Consider the following 20,522-nt stretch of genomic DNA (forward strand, 5'->3'; position numbering starts at 1 on the left):
GTTGCTGGTCATGTCATCGAGCAATTTTATATTCGTTGGAAAGGTTATTAGAGAAGACAGATCTGGCAAGTTCTTTACGAAACTATCTTTAGTAGTTGAGGTGATTGTTCTACCTTGTCGATAACGAGATATACAACTGATTTCTGCAGTGCGCAGTGTACATATTATAAGATGGTGATCGGAAACATCGTCGCTTTGAGGTATAATATCGATATTGGTTAGATCGGCTCCGTGAGATATAATCAAGTCTAGGGTATGATTAAGGCGATGAGTAGGTCTATTGATGTATTGTGTTACACCACAAGAGTCTAGTAGTTCTTTAAACGCCACAGCTAATGGATCGTTAGCACTGTCTACGTGGATATTAAAATCTCCAACAATCTGTACTTTATCGACGTTAACCAATAGATCCGATAAGAAGTCTGCGAACTCTATCAGAAAATTAGTGTAAGGCCCAGGGGGTCTATACACAGTAACCAATGTAAGAGAGACCAATGATTTTTTACTTTTGTTTGGAACTGTTATGTTCAACGCAAGCATTTCAAATGATTTAAATGTATGCATTGTTCTCCGAGTAATGGTAAGAAAGTCTCTAAAGATTGTTGCGACACCACCACCTCGACCAACCGGACGTGGCTCATGAATATAACCGTAGCTTGGAGGAGTAGACTCATTTAAACCAAAATAATCATTTGGCTTAAGCCAGGTTTCAGTGAGGCAAAGTATATCTAAACTGTTGTCTGTGATCATTTCATTTACAATAACTGCTTTTGGATTTAGTGACCTAATATTAAGTAGCCCAAACTTTAGGCGTTGGTTTTGCTCATTAAATATATTGTCTTTTGGTTTAATCATGATAAGATTTTTTCTCTGACTTTTAAATAAATTATTATTTGGTTGTATTATTCGGGGGACAGACACAGTCTCTATGCATTTGAAAGCAGTAACATTCTTAACAGTTGGGTGAGAAGAACACAGACTGTAGTTAAAATTTGTACTTACTAGTCAAATGGTGCGTAGCGTCTTTGAGATGTTGTCAGACAGAATTTCCGCTCCAATGCTGCTGGGGTGCAGCCCGTCGGGGCGGAAAAGCCTAGGTCGCTCCCAGAACAGATCAAAATTATTTACAAAGAGCAGCTTCTGTTCAATACACCATGACATTAACCAATTATTAAGCATAAATAGTCTACTGAACTTTTCGTTCCCTCGTCGGTAAGTTGGAAGCGGCCCTGATACGATGATCCTCGCCGTGGGCGATGCGTTGCGAACAGTATCGACCAGACTCCTGAAGTCCCTCTTCAGGATCTCCGACTGCCGCATTCTCACATCATTCACCCCCGCGTGCAGAACTACGGCTCCTACTCTTGCATCCTCCTTCAGAATCGCAGTTACCTGCGCAGACACATCGAGAACACGGGCGCCAGGAAAACAGTGAGTGCGCACCTTACCTTCATTGAAGGAGGCGCGTACGTTCCGGACGATTGAGTCTCCGATGACCACAGCGTTGGATTTCGTCTCGCAGACGAAATCCAACGACAAACAAATCCAACGACAAACAAAAACAAACCTAAGGATTGACACAAAGTCATCGAACAGCATTGTGTAAGACTGACAGCATGGCAAGACACATGAAAATTGTGCTAAACATGTTTTTTTTCATAAATGTACAGATATTAATATTTACTTTGCAATATTTGAGGTTTGAAGAAAATATACAGAGCATTTATTTTGTTATGTTTGTTATTTTGACCTGTTTCTCCACTTTTCATTTTCTGCTAATAAATCCAAATAGAAACAATAATTTTATTTGAAATTTGAGAGAAATACTGTTAGAAAAGAATTGTATAATATGTGGCTGTATATAACCTAAATTATTATATATATATTTATATTTAATTTATAAATAACTATGTGTTTACTAAATTGCCCTTGTTAGCATGTTTTCTGTAAAGGATATCAACATTAAAACACATAATCAATAGACAGTAATATAGAGTCATGTACACTGCATTTAACTGCTCAAAATACAATACAGTTTCTCTTTTTACTGACTGAGAGTGTGTATTTTGTGTGTATGAAAGAAAACGCTACCTAATCTAGGACATTCTTTCCATAACATTGTTTGTATCAAGTTTGACAATTTGTATAATTGTATCTCATTATATAAGCTATATTATCATTAAAGAGTTTGAACTTAAAATAGTCCAGATACTTCTGGATGTATTTTCAAGACACATATATGAATTTTCAAGGTCTATAAAATAAGACAGCACTCTAGTGGTACACATGATTACTACACTTGTTTCATTGTCGACTAGACTTTTAGTTTGCTTTCAACTGTTCAGTTTAACTTCCTAGCCTGCAAACACCATTTTATTAGTGTTAATATGCCTAGTTCATTAAAACAATAAATTAGAACTAAACAATAGTCTAGCAAATTATGAATTGGTTGAACATTTGCATATTTCAAGAAATGTAGCCTATGGTATGTGTAAGTAAACATATAACATAGCCTTATTATATTTACGCTAAAATACGCTTAAATTGGTGTTTTAGCACAGATATTTTATAATCTTTTTTACAGTAACATAGGTCTAATAGGTCTGGATTATAAAGTCCCCTGACCTCAATAGGACATTTTCTTAGCAAATAGCAAATAACGAGAGCTAAGGAGCCACCAATCTGAAAAGTTAATGAATTAAAAATATCGGAAAACTGTCAGCTCAAGGGTAAGTGATTTAGTAACCCTGAAATGTAATCCTTATGGTAAACCAAACAGAAAACCCTTCTAATGAGGACTAATTGATTGCATACAGTACGTGTGTCTGTCTATGTTTGTGTCCTTGGTTTTGTCTGACTGCCTGCATAAGCCGGAGTAATTATGTGTGAAGACAGAGCATCGTTTTGCCCTTTATGTCATACCCACTTAATCTGGATGTGCGTAATGATGACCTCTCCATCATTTCCTTGAGCTTCTCATTGCCACACAGACCATGCAGGAGGCAGACAATTGCAAAGTTCACCTATCCAGCAGTAATACCCTCCGTCCTGCTATAGACCTACTCCAGACTGCTGGCAGGCCATTTACCATGATGACATGTTTCCATGCAATTCGAGTTAACCAAGAAATGAGGTAACAGCATAGCTAATAGGGGTAAATTATGAGAATTGTGACTAGGGCTGCCTAGAAGGCCTGATGACCACATTTGACTACAGATTATTCATAAGGAGACAAAAGAAGTGTTGGAGGGAGCAGTGGAGATTGAGCACGTCTCTGTTTTGGGTCGCTAACTGACCTTCGGCGTCACACGGGGCATTGTTAACCACAATAATTCTCTATGTGTGTGAACGTCAAGTCCTTGGCAATTTGATTTGAGTTCCTGTCCAAAGTTTTAGCGCTGTGCGCTACGCCAGCCTTGCCTCGGTCATGCGGACGCTCATTTATGTTCTGTGTTGAAAAAATGTATTGGATAACTTTTTGCATACATTGAAAGCAACACTGGCCTGATTTTATTTGGAAAAAAGGGTATTTTCCAACCCATCACTCAAAATGCATCCACGCCATTAAATGCAAAAATAACCTGTCAAATATTTTGAAGCAAATACTTATAAATCTGTCATTCATGAATGAATAGAGACTATACTACATAATAGGAGCTACTGAACTCCAAATAAAGAAAATTTTCTAAAATTCACAAATTATTTCACATATCATTAAATGTATGTGTTACATCACACAAGGCTTTATGAATGTAGGATGGTGTTAAGGTTGTCTAATTTTCTTAACAAGATGCTTTAAAATGCATAAATCATTAATATGTGTACAGTGCTTAACAAATTTATTAGAACACCAGTCATAAAGCACAAACATTTTAGGAATATGTGAAAAACATTTTTTTTAAATAAAAATGTTAGTATTTTTTCCAAGCTTGGAGTACATGAAGTATAAATTGTGTTGTAACCTTCCTAATCCAGCTAGTTAAGAATTAGCTTGCTTAATGCATTTGGCTAATAATAAACATGGAGGCTGAGAGTAACCGTTGTGTTGTAGAGTCACTGGGGGGTTTTTGGGGTAGCACGTCCAGTACAGTAAAGTGTTGCTCCACAGGGGAGTTAGTGTCCCTGGATCCAGAAATTCTCCCTAATGCAGCCTGACAGCATGAGAGCCGAGCTTGTGCTCCCTGTGCCGAACTTTCTAATTGCCACTGTGACAGAAGGACCAGCACAGAGTGCGTCTGTGTTCCCAGCAGGTCAGGCATGCTGGAGACGCTCTGTTGAAGACAAAATCATCACTCAGGTGGTGCGGTCCAGACCCAGGCCGCATTACCGGCCCCACATAGAGTACAGCATTCATCAGCCTTTGGCTTCTGAGGAGGAGGAGATGGAGGGCTGGACCAAGTGTGATCCTGAAAAGGACGCGACAGAATCACCAGACGGACTTGTGAGCGTCCTGAGGTTTACTCGTCGTCAGGTGATGTATAGGTAAAAGTCCTTAGCTACCAGTTTTCTAAGAGTCAAAGGCAAATACAGTTGCCTGAAATAACTATTTTATGAAGCACCGAAGACATTTGAAAAAATCGTCATACTACTGAAGAAACAATGTCACATCTTGGATGGCATGAGGAAACTAATATCCAATTTCCATTTGGACTAACCATTTAAGATCCATTTTGGATGCTCCGTTTACAACAGGACAATGCCAGATTTATACATCATGTGAAAGCTTAAAAAAATAAGATTGATGTATGGTTTGTTAAGATAGGACAATATTAGGCCAAGATACAACTATTTGAAAATTTGGAATCTGAGGGAGCCTAAAATCTAAATATTAAGAAATATAGTGAAGTTGTCATTCAGAGGCATTGTAGCAGGCCGTTGCTAAGAAGAAAAATGTTTGTTTTAACACTCTCTATTGGCTTATACTGCTGTAATGACATTGTAAAGAGAAGATTAACCCAAAAGCAGAAATTCCAAGCTTTACTAACCTTAAGTCATTCCCAAAGAGTGGGCAGCAACGAGGAAAACTTGTACGAGTGTTTCCAGGCATTGTCCACGATTTGCTGTACCTTATCACAAAAGTTTTTATACAGTACATTTATTATTAATATCATCATGAAACATGACATTCAGTTAATATCCTAATGTCTTTTGGCATAAGAGAAAAGATTTTGATTATGTCTCACACAATGCATTGTTGGCTATTGCTATTTATGACTGGTTTTGTGGTTCAGGGTCACATTTTAAGTGTTAAGTAACTAAACTTAACATGGAGTGAAAGAGAATATGACAAGCCACAACATTTAAGCGTAATTTACTCCATTGCTGTTAATTCACCCAATTGTAAACGGACAATTCTGCTCAAAACATATCATTTGTGGTTATTAAAAGATCATCTGTAAAAAAAATACGAAACAAGGATTCTTGTTGTTTACATTACACATTATTGCCGCTCTATCTATCAGTTTCAAACGATCTCCAAATTCAGCATTAACCACTGTTCATATAACATCCATCACCGAAATGCCGTGAACAAACAAACACACATTGACTTCTACTAGCTGCAGCTGCTGGCCCACAGCGCAGCCAATCTTGATGTTTCGCTTGTCTTCCTCACCTTGTCATGGCAAAGGGACGGCAAAAAGTTGTTACAGAACGCATTTTCATGTTCCAAAAAAACATTCTGAAACTTATAAGAATGCTGGGGGAGTGTATCGAGCACAGAAATACTACTCCCTACATCCAACCTTTACGTAGACCTATAGGGCACTAGGCAAAAGTCTACAAGTGTTATTCTTGAATAGTTGGCTTGAAAATTAAATAAATAAGCAATAATGTGAATAAGAAACTATTTGAAAAAGGAATTTTATCGAACCCTAAATTAAAAAATAGATCTGTAATGTTTTCGTATATTTCTGATATCCACGACACTCCTTCCATCTGTACTGTGATTGGTCGAACAAAGGATTCATGGTTAGGTAACGAGTCTCCAAAGATGTGGGCTTCACTGAAGAGGGCACAAAGGCGGCGTTCGCGAGCAGACCTCTGAGTGCTAAAAAGACGAATGGGACAGCATACTTAGACTTGGCGAGTACTCACAATTTAAGTCCACGAGACCGCAAGTCCACATGAAGTACGCCATTTGGAAAAGGGCCCAATACTCAAGAACATAAGAACGGTACACGGATGCTTTCTGGATATCGAGGATGCATCGAATGCAGCCTTGCGTGCGTACGGAACCCCCTTGAAGTCCCATAAGTCAATGCAGAGCCTCCATCCAACTGGTCTTCACCAGAGCACAAGTCCGTTCTTTGCATTCTTGCAATTGAGAAACGCGCTGCATTTAAAATCCCCTAGCTCCATTCTATATACTAGGCAAAAATGATTATGAGTCATGAATAGTATGTCCCAAACCTCAGTATGCAAAAAACTATTGGCGAGAAATACCCAGATGGTCTACTACTAAATTACTAAATTAAGTTTTTAACACATTCACGTATAAGTTGTTGTTAAAACATCATAGGTCAAAAAGCATACATGACCATAAAACATGGCAGACACAGTATGTTGTGAACACCACTTGAGCACGCCAGTGGGTGGCAAAACACTCAGTTAAAATGACTACTTGCAATATCAGGAAATGTAATTCCACACAACATTTCAGTGTCCAGGAACACTTGATTCCTTAAAAAGTCACAGGGAAGTGGTAAGGATCACCTATGAGTCCAGCTGCTCGTAATTTCAGCAAATAATTGCATTTTAGTCCCGGTTTCTTTGTTTCTCCTATTCTCCTAAGCCATTTTATTGGGTGTTTTGCCACCCAGGGGAACGTGTCCCAGGGCACATTTTTACACTCATGTAAATGAAGTGGACCCACAGCTAAACAGAAAAACATGTTAACTGTTATATGCGTTAGCTGCAATGCTTATCGGCTTTTTTAGGGCAGTCTTGGCCTTATGGTTAGAGAGTTGACCTTGTGACCAGAAGGTTGCCAGTTCAAATCTCAGGGCCGGCAGGCAATGACTTAGGTGCCCTTTAGAAAGGCACCTTACACCTACTTGCTCCCCAGACACTGCAGTGATAGCTGCCCTCTGTTCTGGGTGTACATGTGTTCACGACTTACTGTGCATGTGACTGAACGTGACTGACTTATAAAACATTGCAGTTTATAAACGAAATCTATACACATCCTTTTATTACCAAGTAATAAAAAATCTTCATTAAACGACACAGTTTTAGACAAATGCTCACACCTGAATATCAGAGCTATTTCAGTAGGACAGTAGCTGCTGTAAATATGGATGGGAACCGAGAACCTGTTCTTCTTTAGAACCGGAACCCAGTGAATCGATTCGTTGGAACTCTTAGCGTATCTGCTAAACGATTCCGCTTATCGGTTCCGCTCGTTGCAAATGTGTAATCATGACGTCACACACGCGCTGCGTTGTTTTGGTTAAGCAGCAAACATGTTGTAAATAGGTTCAAAGAGAATGGAAGAAAGGAGGAGGGGTCGGCGTGGAATGGGAGATAAGAATCCTTTTTATTCACAATTACTCACAACAAGACGTTGCGTCAGAGCACTCAGGCTTATAACTCAAAATAATTACATAGACTTTCACCGGTTTCTCCCGGAATACAGTCTGTACGATTCAGGTTCAGCCCCAGGAACTGCCTCACCTCCTTTTTGGTCTTGGGTCGCGGTGCGGTTGCAACTGCTGCAGACTTATCAATTTGGGAACGTACCTGACCATGACCCAAGTGTAAGCCCAGATACCTTACCTCCACCCGCCCAATTGCACACTTCTTCAGGTTAGCCATCAGCCCGGCCCCTCTCAATGTAGTCAGGACCGCTCTCAGATGGTGTATGTGTCGCTCCCAGTCATTGCTGTATATGACTATGTCGTCTAGGTATGCCACCGCATACCCAGCATGTGGTCGCAGCAGGCGGTCCATGAGCCGCTGAAAGGTAGCCGGAGCTCAGAATAAGCCGAAAGTGTAACGAATTGGTGTAATCCAAACGGTGTGGTGAAGGCGTTTTTTTCTTTGGATAGGGGAGTTAAGGGGATCTGCCAGATTCCTTAATTAAATCCAGTTTCGAAAAAAAACGAGCCGAGCCAAGTCGATCCAGCAACTCGTCAATCCGTGGCATCGGATATGCATCGAACTTCGACACAGCATTCACCCTTCTGTATTCCACACACAAACGAACTGAGCCGTCGGTTTTAGGGACCAAAACTATCGGGCTCGCCCAATCGCTATGGGACTCTTCTATTACCCCCATCTCAAGCATCGCCTTTAATTCTTCCTGAACTACCTTTTCCTTGTGTTCAGGTAACCTATAGGGCGGGCTGCGAATCACCACGTCCGATTTGGTCTCAATATGGTGCTCGATGAGATTAGTGCGACCGGGTAGGGGCGAGAACACATCTGCAAAAGCTGCCTGCAGCTTGGCCACATCGGTGAGCTGGGAGGGTGAGAGATGATCTCCCCCCGGGGCCAGAGCGAGGGATTGCACTGGGTGGCTCGCTTCTGGTCCGAGATCATCCTCTCTACTCACTACCGTCGCCAGCATCACCGGGTTCACCTCATTCCATTTTTTAAGGAGATTGAGGTGATATACTTGATGTGCTCCACTCCTATCCGACCGCATTACCTCATAACTGAGATTGCTTATTCGCCGTGTGACCACAAAGGGTCCTTGCCACTTTGTGAGTAACTTAGAACTCGAGGTGGGGAGTAATACAAGCACTTTATCTCCCGGTGCAAATTTTCGCAACTTGGTACCCCTATTATACTGTCGGGTCTTCCTGTCCTGGGCCTGTAGCAAATTCTCCATGGAGAGCCGCCCCAGTGTATCGAGTTTTGCTCTCAGGTCCAGGACATACTGAATTAGATTTTTGCTATCCGAGGGTCCATCCTCCCAAGCTTCCCTTAGGACGTCCAACACCCCACGGGGCTGACGTCCATTGAGTAACTCGAAGGGGGAAAACCCCGTTGAGGTTTGGGGGACCTTTCTTACCGCAAATAACAGGGGTTCTAGCCATCGATCCCAATTTTTGGCGTATTCGTGCACAAACTTACGGATCATTGTCTTCAACGTACGATTAAAGCGTTCGACCAGCCCGTCCGTCTGTGGGTGGTAGACGCTGGTGCGAACTGCTTTAATGCCCAGTAACCCATATAGTTTGCGGAGGGTCCGTGACATAACGCAGTGCCTTGATCTGTGAAAACCTCTTTAGGGATTCCCACACGGGAGATGATTCGAAACAGGGCGTCCGCAACACTCTTAGCGGAAATGCTGCGGAGAGCCACTGCTTCTGGATATCGTGTCGCATAGTCTACTACGACCAATGCGAAACGATGTCCTCGTGCCGACCGCTCTAATGGCCCAATCAGGTCCATACCAATTCTCTCGAAGGGGACCTGAACCAACGGAAGAGGGCACAATGGTGCTTTTGGAGTGCCCAGTGGGTTTACCAACTGACATTCAGGACAAGACGCGCACCATCTGCGCACGTTCTCATGAATGCCCGGCCAAAAGAAGCGGGCCATTAGGCGGTTTAACGTTGTCGTTTGCCCTAAGTTACCAGCCATTGGATTACAGTGAGCCATCCGAAAAAGCATTTCCCGACGGCTCTTTGGGACAACTAACTGTGTTGTATCCTTTTATTGAGTGTCTCGGGTCACCTGTCTTTTAAATGGGAAAATATGGATAGACGAGCGGATTTGCAGGGGGAGACGCTGTCCATCGATGGTACAAACCTGATCAAACGCGTGTTTGAGCGAATCATCATGAGACTGCTCCAGGGCAAAATCATCGCACCGAGAGAGATGATGCCTCTCTACCGCACTCAGTTCCCCTGAGTCAGTCGCCTGAGGTTCCGGCTCAACCTCCCCTGCCTGCACGACTGCTCTCTTCCGTCAACTTTAATTCCCCGAGGAAACATCCGCACATAATTTCCCCAATAATACAGAAAACATCGGCCAATTCGTCCCCAAAATTAGCAGATGTTTGAGGTGTGGATTAACTGCCACCTCGACTCTATGTTTTTGACCCCGAAATTGTATGGGCATCGCCACTAAGGGATAGTTCACCACGTCCCTGTGTACACACCGTACCTTAACCATGTGGCTCTTATCCTTTGCCACGGACCGAATCAGGCGTTGGTGGATGGAGGTTTGGTTACAACCTGAATCCACCAAGGCCTGATATGTATTCCCCTTTATACTCACAGGTATTTGATACAGGCCGGCTGGATCAAGGGCAACCTGTGGGTCGTCGGGGATCCGGATCACCATACCGACCTCCATTACTGGGCAACGGTCGATCGTATGACCCGACCCCCCGCACCGCCAACAGGTCGGCCCAGACCTTTCCGCCGCCCTAGCGGCAGAAAGTAGGCCCACGGATTGGTGAGGAGATGCTTGTGGTGAAGGAGGGCCCGCTGTCTGGCTGAAATCGCCGGATCCCCGGTAAAACGGACGTCCATTTCCAGCTGTCTCCCTGGCCCTTGGAGCGGGCCTGGGGCCGAAGGACGCCGGGGACCTGGGAAAGGGTACAGGTCAGGGAGAGAGAGGGGAATGCACATTAGAAGGGAGAGAGAGAGATGGTTGAGGTACGCCGACCCCTGGGCACGCCACCATCTGGTCCTCAGCGAGTTGGATGGCCTCCGTCAGTGATGCCGGTCGGTGGCACTGGACCCACCGGGTGGTCTTCGGCGGAAGCCGCGCCACAAACTGCTCCAGTGTCACTCGGTCGAGGATCTTCTGAGCGTCGCCTCCGTCGGCCATCAGCCACTTGCGGCAGGCATCCCGGAGCTGCTGAGCCAGGGCGAAGGGTTCACCAGCGTCCCCCAGCTCTAAGGCCCGAAACCGCTGTCGTTAATGCTCGGGGCTCAGGCCGACCCGCTGGAGGATGGCTTTCTTGAGGTCTGCGTAGTTTAGGAGATTCGGGACTGGCAACTGTTGGGCGGCTAGCTCAGCTTCCCCCGTCAGCAGGGGATCAGCCGTGCCGACCAAACGTCCAGTGGCCATCCCAAAATCTCCGCAGACCTCTTAAATAGCTCCAAAAAGGCCTCCGGGTCATCCTGAGGACCCATTTTGTGCAGCGGCAGTCCTACCGCTGGGGAGCCGGCCGATGATCCCCTGTTGGCAGCCTCCTGGTTCAACCAGCCCCCGGAACGCCTCGCGGTCGTCTTGTTGGGCCTGGACCAGAGCTTGGAACACCGTTCCTGGTCTTCACGGAGGCCCTGCAGTGCTTGGTGGTGTTCGCGGTGGAGACCAGCGATTGACTGGATCACGCCTGCAAATGGCGAAGCTGGCTGGGACATGGCGGCGGCACTGCTCCTTCCTTCCCGGGTTTCGGCACCAATGTAAATAGGTTCAAAGAGAATGGAAGAGCAGAGGCGGGGTCGGCGTGGACTGGGAGATAAGAATCCTTTTTATTCACAATTACTCACAACAAGACGTTGCGTCAGAGCACTCAGGCTTATACCTCAAAATAATTACATAGACTTTCATCGGTTTCTCCCGGAATACAGTCCGTACGATTCAGGTTCAGGAATGGTGTTTTAGTTTTTATGGCACTTAAATGGCACTTAAATGGCAGTTTTGTTTTATTTTTTGTCTGGACCAATGATGAATGTGAAAAATTCTATAGGTCCCTGGACTTTACTTTGTAGCCTACTTTTAGGTTTGTTCTGAGGTTGCTACACATAATTTGTGTATACTCTGAGTATGTGCTGTGTTCTTATCAGATATTAAAGCGAGTTAATACAAACAAACAAATTTATACATATTCCCTCACCCAATGAGAATCGATAAGGAATCGGATCGATAAGCAATATCGATAATGGAATCGGAATCGTTAAATTCTTATCAATTGCCATCCCTAGCTGTAAATGTAACCCACATAACACACACAATGAGTGATTTTATAACCTACACGTCTTATCATGCTGACCCGTCTTTCATGGACAAGCGTTTTGCAAAACCCACACTGAACTCAAACAAAAAAAGGTTGTATGTAAAATGACGAAAGGTTTGGATTATACTGTGAAATCTTGGGGATTTTTTTTATCCTCGGGTTCTTTACATCATCATCATTTGGACTTGGAAGTAAAAACAACTACATGCTTGATTTTGCAGCACAGAGCACAGTGTCTGCTCTGCAGGATGTAAACACACAAACTATATGTGTTTGTGGGCAGGTCAGTGTGTTTGTGTTTCGCGGGTAGACGGGAATTATAGAAATGTGTTAAATCGTGTTGTCTGAAAATTACAGGCCTGTGCTTAGAAAAACATAACGACTGGTTCTGGTAATTCAGAGTGGAATCTTTAATTTGAGATGCAATATCTTTGTTTATCATGGACTTTTATGATGAATCGTTATCATTGAAGGAAAGCTATGTTACACAATGCAATAAAGATGATTTTAGGAAATCCAAGTTACTGGCTCTTTAAAGTTGTAATAATTTGAGAATAGAACAATACAAAATTGTGAGAATGAATGTTAAGCCTTGTCACCTGCCCGCCCCGATCCTTTTTAAATCTCACCTCGTTAGCTTCCTCCTGTTTAATGTCCCTGATTCCCTTGCTGTTCGGCGGTTCATTGTATGTACCTGTGTGCCCCGTTTCTTGTCTTGCCCTGCGTTACTCTTCCATGTTCTTGTGGTTTTCATGTTTTTGTAGACTTTCCCTTGTTCCTGTTTGCTTTGGACATATCATTTGGATTACCATCTTTGCCTGGTTTATTTTTGTTTACCATGCAATAAGTATTTCAGTTTGAACTCTTATATTATTTATAGTGCTTTTCCCCATCGAGGGTGTTTTGTTTTTTGTAATAAAGTCTTTTGTTTAACCCATCACCTGTCTGCACTTGGGTTCTGTCATTCGTTTCTGACAGAATGAGACGGCCATATGAGAACCCAGTAGGCATGTACACCAGATGTTTCCAACCACATTCGCCAGCGGAATGCCCATATTGAGTATTACCTGGAGGAGTTCCTCAGTGCCGCAGAGAATGGGGTTTTTGGAGAGGAGGAACTGGCGGTGTTATTCAACCGCAGCCTCAGGGACCCTCTATCACCAGCGGAGATGAGGAAGCTGAGACCACTGGACTTCGACGTTGTGTGGCAGCAGGCTTCAAGTAACACGAGGTCCAGGGTCGCACCCTGCAAGTCGGGGTCTTGGGCGTCACCACACCACCTGCCTCACCTTCCGCTGCTTCTCCACCACCAATCAGCCTCGGTGGCAAGCGGGGGAGGAGATAGTCCTGGGGGTCGTCATCAGGACCTCCAACTCCGAGCTGAAATAAGAGGCAACGGCGAACAGCGCAGGGTCCATTCCAGCCAGCATCCAGTCCGGTGCGGCCGGCATCCCAGCAGGTGCAGCCGGCATCCAGTCCACTAACCGACAGTCAAGCCGACGTCCCAGCAGCAGGCATCCACGCCAGTATCCAGTCCGGCGCAGCAGGCGTCCCAGCCGGCGTCCAATCCAGTCTTCCAGCCGGCGACTCAGCCCGTCTTCCAGCCGGCGACTCAGCCGGTCTTCCAACCGGCATTCCAGCCGGTGTCAAGCCTGGTCCCTCCGGCCTTCCAGTCGGTACCTAGTCTTGTCCAGCTGTTATTGTCCCAGTCTGCCCCTGTCGTCCCAAGAAGTGTACCCCAGTCAGGTCAGTTCCCTTTAGTCCTGACCCTCCCACATCGTCCCGCTCTAGGAAAGAGACTCATGTCCCTCCTAAGTCCCCGCCCCTTGTCCCACCTCAGTTTAGCACTCCCAGTTTCTTCCAGCCTGTCCCCCCCTACCCTTCCCGTTGATGTTTTTCTTATTGTCCAACCCCAATCCCTTCATTTTGTCAGCCCTTCCCCTAGTATGTTCTGTTCTGTCTGTTTGGTCTGTCTTCGTTCTGTCTATCTTGTCCCGCTGATTTCCAACCCCCCTTGGGCCGTTCGGTGATCGGTCCTTGGAGCGGGGGTACTGTCAGGGTCCTGTCCTTCCTGTGTTGAGTTTTCGTGCCTTGGGGATAGGGCTGTGACAATACCATGTCTTGTGGGTGTGTTTCGTCTTGTGTTGAGACACGTGGCTGTTTGTTTTGACATTTCGCCGCGTGTCCTCCTGTCTTTCGATTAGCTCCACGCCCTTGTTTCTCTGTTAGCGTCCCATTAGTGTTTCATCTCCCTCACCTGTCCATTCTTCTTCCCGCCAGTCTCCCTTAATGTTAAGTCTTGTCACCTGTCCTTCACCGTTCCTGTATTATTATCCCTCATCAGTTATTCTCTTTGTATATTCCTGTTCATTCCCCTGTCCTTGCCGGTTCATTTCACTTGTTACATTCCTTGTGATTTACGTGTTTCTATGGACTTTCCCTTTTTCGTATTGGATTTATTATTTTAGATTATTCATTGTGTCTGTCTTATCCTCCTTGTGAATAGTTTTTGGTTTGAAGTGTTGTATTTTTTATCGCGCTTTTCCCCCATCAAGGGTGTTTGTTTTCTTGTTTCATATTAAAGTCTTTCAGTTAACCCTTCACTTGCCTGTGCTTGGGTTCTGTCCATCGTTCCTGACAATAGCATTAGAAGATGAAAGTTATAACCAGGGTCATAATTTTGACATGATTTCTCAGATAAGAAATTCATACATTATGAATAATTAAGGCAAGCAGATGAGCCCAGTATTAGTAAAAGGGAAATAATCATGTTTCTAAATACAAAAACCAAGGGATAGCCAACCCAAAAATAAAAATTCTGTCATGAATACTCATCCTCAAGTTGTTCCAAACCTGTAAAAAAGTCTTTGTTCTGTTAAACACAAAGAAAATTGTGTGGATGAATGTTATCAACTGAGATTTCTGGGGCACAATTGACTACCATAGTAGAAATAAATACCATTTCTTTGTTCTGTTAAACACAAGAGATGATATTTGGAAGAATTTAGGAAAACAAACAGAAACATTAAATTTTGAAACACCACGCTTTGCATTCATATTCTGGGCTTCATTCTTGTAATCTTACCTATATTACGAAAATATTATTTTAATCTTTTTTCATTTTTATTTTATCATCATGAAGTAACACACTGGTGTGTTGAGTAGTGTACAGTATGCTGTCATAATATCAGCCTCACTCTCTTATGCAATCCAGTCAGATTCAGTAACAGAGATGAATGTTATTACCAGGTGTAAACCGCAATGCGCCTTGCCTTCCCTCTCGTGATCAGATCACCCAATACAGCTCTTAATACCAAGTTTAAACAGGGCCCTAGTGAGGGCAGACCACGGCTGTGTGTGCGTGTGTCTTTTGCATACTGATCCTTATGTTCCAGTGTGGATGGGAACAGAGTTCTGAGCTCATGGCAAAAGGAACGCATTATAAAATCTCCAGGTTATGAAATCCTCGGCTACTGCCAGGGTGTAAAAACCCTCCTGTTGACAGATGGACAACGCATTCCTCTGGCCTGAGCTGCGCGCCACCCCGGTGTTTGGAGACGAGCTTGCGTTTTTGCACATACATGCCTCATTTCTGTGAGTGGCCACTGAACACGTACACCTACTTAAGAGCCGTTTTGCTTCCAAAGGCAGAGTGTAGACTCTCTGCAGCGAGGAGAGAATCAAGCTCTGCTATGTGAAATATGCCCAGCGGGGACAAGGATTGATTGGTGCGGGCCGAAGGGTCTTGGATCCTCACCTTTCCGCCATACACAACATTCTCCGCAGCCGGGCGAGTGAAATACCAGCACTGTGTTTGACAGGGCTGGTTTTGTAATGGCCTCAGAGTGACCGGTTGTTCATGCGCTAAGTCACACACAAATGCTAGGTTTTTATACATTATGGGGACTTTCCTTAGACATAATGACTTTTACTGTACAAACTATGCATTATATTTTCCACTTACTGCTAAACCTAACCCTTTTCCTCAAATAAACATGATTTTGTATGTTCAGAAATAAATTTTAACCACTAGCCGGTCCCCACTATGTAGATTAGAGTTTTACTATACTCATGGGGATATTGGGTCCCTACAATGTATACAAATCTGTACACTTGCTACACACATGTTTTATGTAAATGACCGTGACGGAGGTGAGAATCCACAGAAATTCACAGTTTAAACCAGTGTTACGCCCCTACCTTCACTGTGTGAAGAGGGACGTGTGAAATTGGCTACACATCCGCTTTATCCTTTACTTTAAAAAAAAAGGAAATTTTAGGGAACTTTTTTAACAGAATTAAATATGGTCAAAAAAGTCAAATTACAGAAAATGACAGCACATTTACATCCAAGGTTGTAAAATAACATGAAATACATGTTATTTTACTATATTCTTTTTGGTGCTGAAGTATTACCGTTTTTTAACCGTTTTGATATCCACTTGCGTTCGTATATATATATTCAACTTTATGTGGCGCTGTCCAGACAGATTGGTATAGGACATTAAAGCGATTTAAAAGCAGTACTGTCTCACGATACTTTGCTGTCATAGAGCGATCGATCTGTTCAGCACTTAATGCACTCGAACACAACTCATGACAAAATAGTGAGTCTTATGAAAAAAATATGAAGTAATAGTTTTAATGTCTAGCACTTTATTCTATTGTTGTTTCTATTAAGCCACTCTGTTTTCGTTATAATGTAACGGTATTAAACTTAATTTCACTTCATCATTCATGAACATGAGTCCTAGATTGATTTTTATCGCCAGGGGAGTTAAAGACTCCCATCATTTCACTTCGCTCCTTCACAGCGTCATTAAGCTACAGGAACACGTTACATGTTATGTAATCTCTAAAAGTTACATATTGTACCTTTTAAGAATTCACAGTCCTGAATATTAAACGTAGGCACATGAGGTAACACTTTATTTTGATATTTTACAAATTATAAGTAACTTTGCAACTTCTTGTCAACTACAAGCCCGTACGGTATTAGTAGACTGTCGGTCTAATATCTGCTTTACTATGTTAATCCCTCAAAAGACGCTCTTCCTACTATAAGTAACTTTTCAACTATGTGTCAACTTTTTTTATCCTAACACCATACTTAAAGGTCTGGTGTGTAATTTTTTGCAGGATCTATTGACAGAAATGCAATATAATACATAACAATGTGTTCAGAGGTGTATAAAGACCTCACATAATGAAGCATTATGTTCTTATAACCTTAGAATGAGCTATTTCTATTTACATTCCACATTTCTGTTTGCCTGGAACTCAACACTCTGTTTCTACAGTAGCCCAAAACGGACAAAATGCTCTACAGAGCGCATTTCGTAAATACGTTTCGTATATTTGGAAAAGAAGGGAAAACACAAGGATATCTTACCCCTTTGTCAGCCACCGTAGTGCCTCAAAAGGGAGGGTTGGAGTGAGCCGTTGGTTGCAATTCGCAACCTCTCCGCTAGATGCAGCTAAAATGCAAATTGTTGAGAGTTTGTGGACATGTAGTTGCAAAGTTACTTATAGTCAGTAGAAAGTCTACGGGGACTATCAAAATAAAGTGTAACCCATGACCACCACCCACAAACACTCTATAGTGGTGGTGAGTTTTGCATGAGCAAGCACCAAAAAGGCATAACATATTATTGTCATACTGTATGACGGAGAGATACCATAAAGAAGCATAGACAAGCAGTCTGTTCATCATGAGAATATAACAGACTTTGCTTTGGATTCTTTGGATTGGAAGGCACATGCAGTCTTTACTATATTCTCAGGGGTCTCTGCGGTGTGTGGTTCTCTGGCTGATTGAGTACTTATCCATGATTCTATGATGCTGCAATTAAGAAGTTCAGAGGTGGTGACCACATTGACAGAGAGGTCCTTGTGTTCAAGAAGCAGGCACTTGTGAGTTCCTATCTGCCCTCTATGAGAGATCCTGCCATTTTAGGTGAAAACATGCTTCACGGACAACAGTTGTAATCAGGGGATAATAAACGTCTATACACTCCTCCAAGGGCCTCCCCCAAGAGTCCTGAATAAAGCAAGAAAGCAAAAAGATGATAATAGAATCATAAATAGTGTAAAAGGAGTAGATAATGATTGCCCATGTTTAAAGGGGTTGAGAATAGGTGTTTTGTGCTAGGCACAAAGCGAGTACACGGACTGGTGAAGGAAGTTGGCAAGGATAGAGTGCGCGTTGTGGTAAACCTCACTGTTTGGTGTGAGAGAGCATGGGAAATGCGTGGGACCGAACACGTTCACGGTAAGTGGTTCTGGCCTGTCACCTTGGGGCTCATCCAAATCTGTCTGTCTGACTGACACAGAATAGGAACAAAAATCCAGCACGCTCCAGTCGGCCACTCACGGCTGATTGACCTTCACAGCTTTTCACAACAAAATCATCCCACGATGGTTCCAGAAAGTAGATGAACCTATAGTACTCTATATATTATAGGACTCAATTTCTTCCATATAGCGACCGACACCGTCCACTACCACCAATAAAAAGCCTTCTCAAGGACTTAACTGAGGAAGATACCCTCAGATGAGACTTTGACAAAGTTATTTTTATGATAAAAGAAACATTTAATGTTGAAAGTGGAATAGTCTGTTCAGTTTCAAAGTTGTCTTACAGAAATGGCAGGAGGATTGAGAGCCAGTAAAGCAAACCTGGAAAACTTTATTTTTACTTTATTAAAAGGGCACAAGTCATTAGACTGTATCCCAAATGCAATGCCTTGCTTTTTTCTTTCCCAGGATGCTTTTCCCAGTGCTTTTGATTGAAGGTGAGAAATTGGTTTCATACTTTTAATGCATCATAACATCACATCTTAACTAAACTGGGCTTTAGAAATAGCCAAGCTAATATTTTTTCACAATCAATATCTTTAGCTCTTTTTCTATTCTATTCTATTCTTAACAGATGCAGAAATGATGTGTTATAACTAGTGAAAATTTGACTGAAAGTTTAGGGCAAGTTGATAGAGAAAAAAAGTTTGAAAACGAAGATGATATAAGGGTCGCCACCAGGGGGCAAAATGATGTCAGTTACATAAAATGACAACATTTTATACATCCTTTTTAGGCCCAATGTGATTCCCCTGTTTACCTATTTAAACAATAAAGTGCACTATATACAAATGACATTTTCCCATTTGTTTACATATTTATACATATTACACTATACCCTTTATAGATGTCCAAACACATCAAATTAATTTCTGTCAAATAACCTGAAAATGTACTCCAGGTGACAACTAAAGTAACCTGTTACTTTCTCTAGTTTCAGCATGTATTCTTCTGTATTCCTTACAGACTCAAATCAGAGTGGACTGTTTATTAAATAAAACAACATATTCTGACTATTTATATATTTTATTCAATTTCCTAATTCTTTAATGATTAAACTACTTTTCTATCCTTTGCTATTTTGTTAGGCCATTCTACATATGTGATTATGGTATTAAACATCACCGATGAGGATGGCAAACTATTAGAAATGAGAAAGATGGCACCAATGAGTTATGACAAGCCGTTAACAAAACACAGAGTGCTTTTCGGAGTGGATGAACAAAATATAAATAGATCTCTCCAAGCACAACAAGTAAATGCTTCATCAGAAATGTTTGGCATTACATCACTGCCTGTGTGAGAGAAACTCTGGAGGTACCGACTGCTCTCCGGGCCAGCTATTATGGTTTGTACTAATGTTCTGGTTTTAAAATCCAAACATTCCCAAAGTTGTTATTTGCGCTGCCTTTTTCCTTTTACTCAGAAATTCAGTCTCTTTTTCAGCAAAGTGGCTCTGTGTACGGAGAGAGAAAGATTTCACGTAGAATGCTATACCGTGCTTGACGTTCATGGGAAATCAGTCCTGTGTTTGTCATGTGTACATGGAAGTACACATGTGTTTATATGCACACAAGAACAGGGAATGTAAATAAACTGAGTGATATTTATGTAAATATCACGTCTTGTCTGGCTTTTGTTGGATAAAATATCAAGTGAATAGGGAGTTAAAAGGCCTTTAGTTCAACACCAACTCTTCTTAATTTTACAGGATATGGGACAATAATTGCACATGTTGGACAAGACTTTTCTGTGTGATATGGATATGCTTGAAAAAAAGAGGGGTCTGTGGTTTGGGCTATTGTGACCCCTTCTGTGAAATCCAGGCTCGTACTGCAAAATTGAATGAGATAAGAGCATCAAGAACATACATTTATACAGTTTGTCAGACCCTTTAACCAAAGCGACTTACAGTACAGTGCATTTAACATAAGACACAGTAAATCACAAAAAAATAAACTTGAGCTGCACTGTAAACGGTGTAATTTCACATAATTTCACATAAAATCTGATAAAAATACAGTACAATTTTGTCAAAGTACAGGTTTTACAGTGCATGAAAAACACAAATATTTCATAAATATAAATGTTATTTAATGTTTTTTCTGCCATCCCAGCTGCCAGAATATTACAGTAAACAGTGTAATTTCACATAATTTCACATAAAATCTGATAAAAATACAGTACAATTTTGTCAAAGTACAGGTTTTACAGTGCATGAAAAACACAAATATTTCATAAG

This window comes from Triplophysa dalaica, chromosome 16 (genome assembly GCF_015846415.1).
Source record: "Triplophysa dalaica isolate WHDGS20190420 chromosome 16, ASM1584641v1, whole genome shotgun sequence".
In the NCBI taxonomy this organism is placed as follows: domain Eukaryota; kingdom Metazoa; phylum Chordata; class Actinopteri; order Cypriniformes; family Nemacheilidae; genus Triplophysa; species Triplophysa dalaica.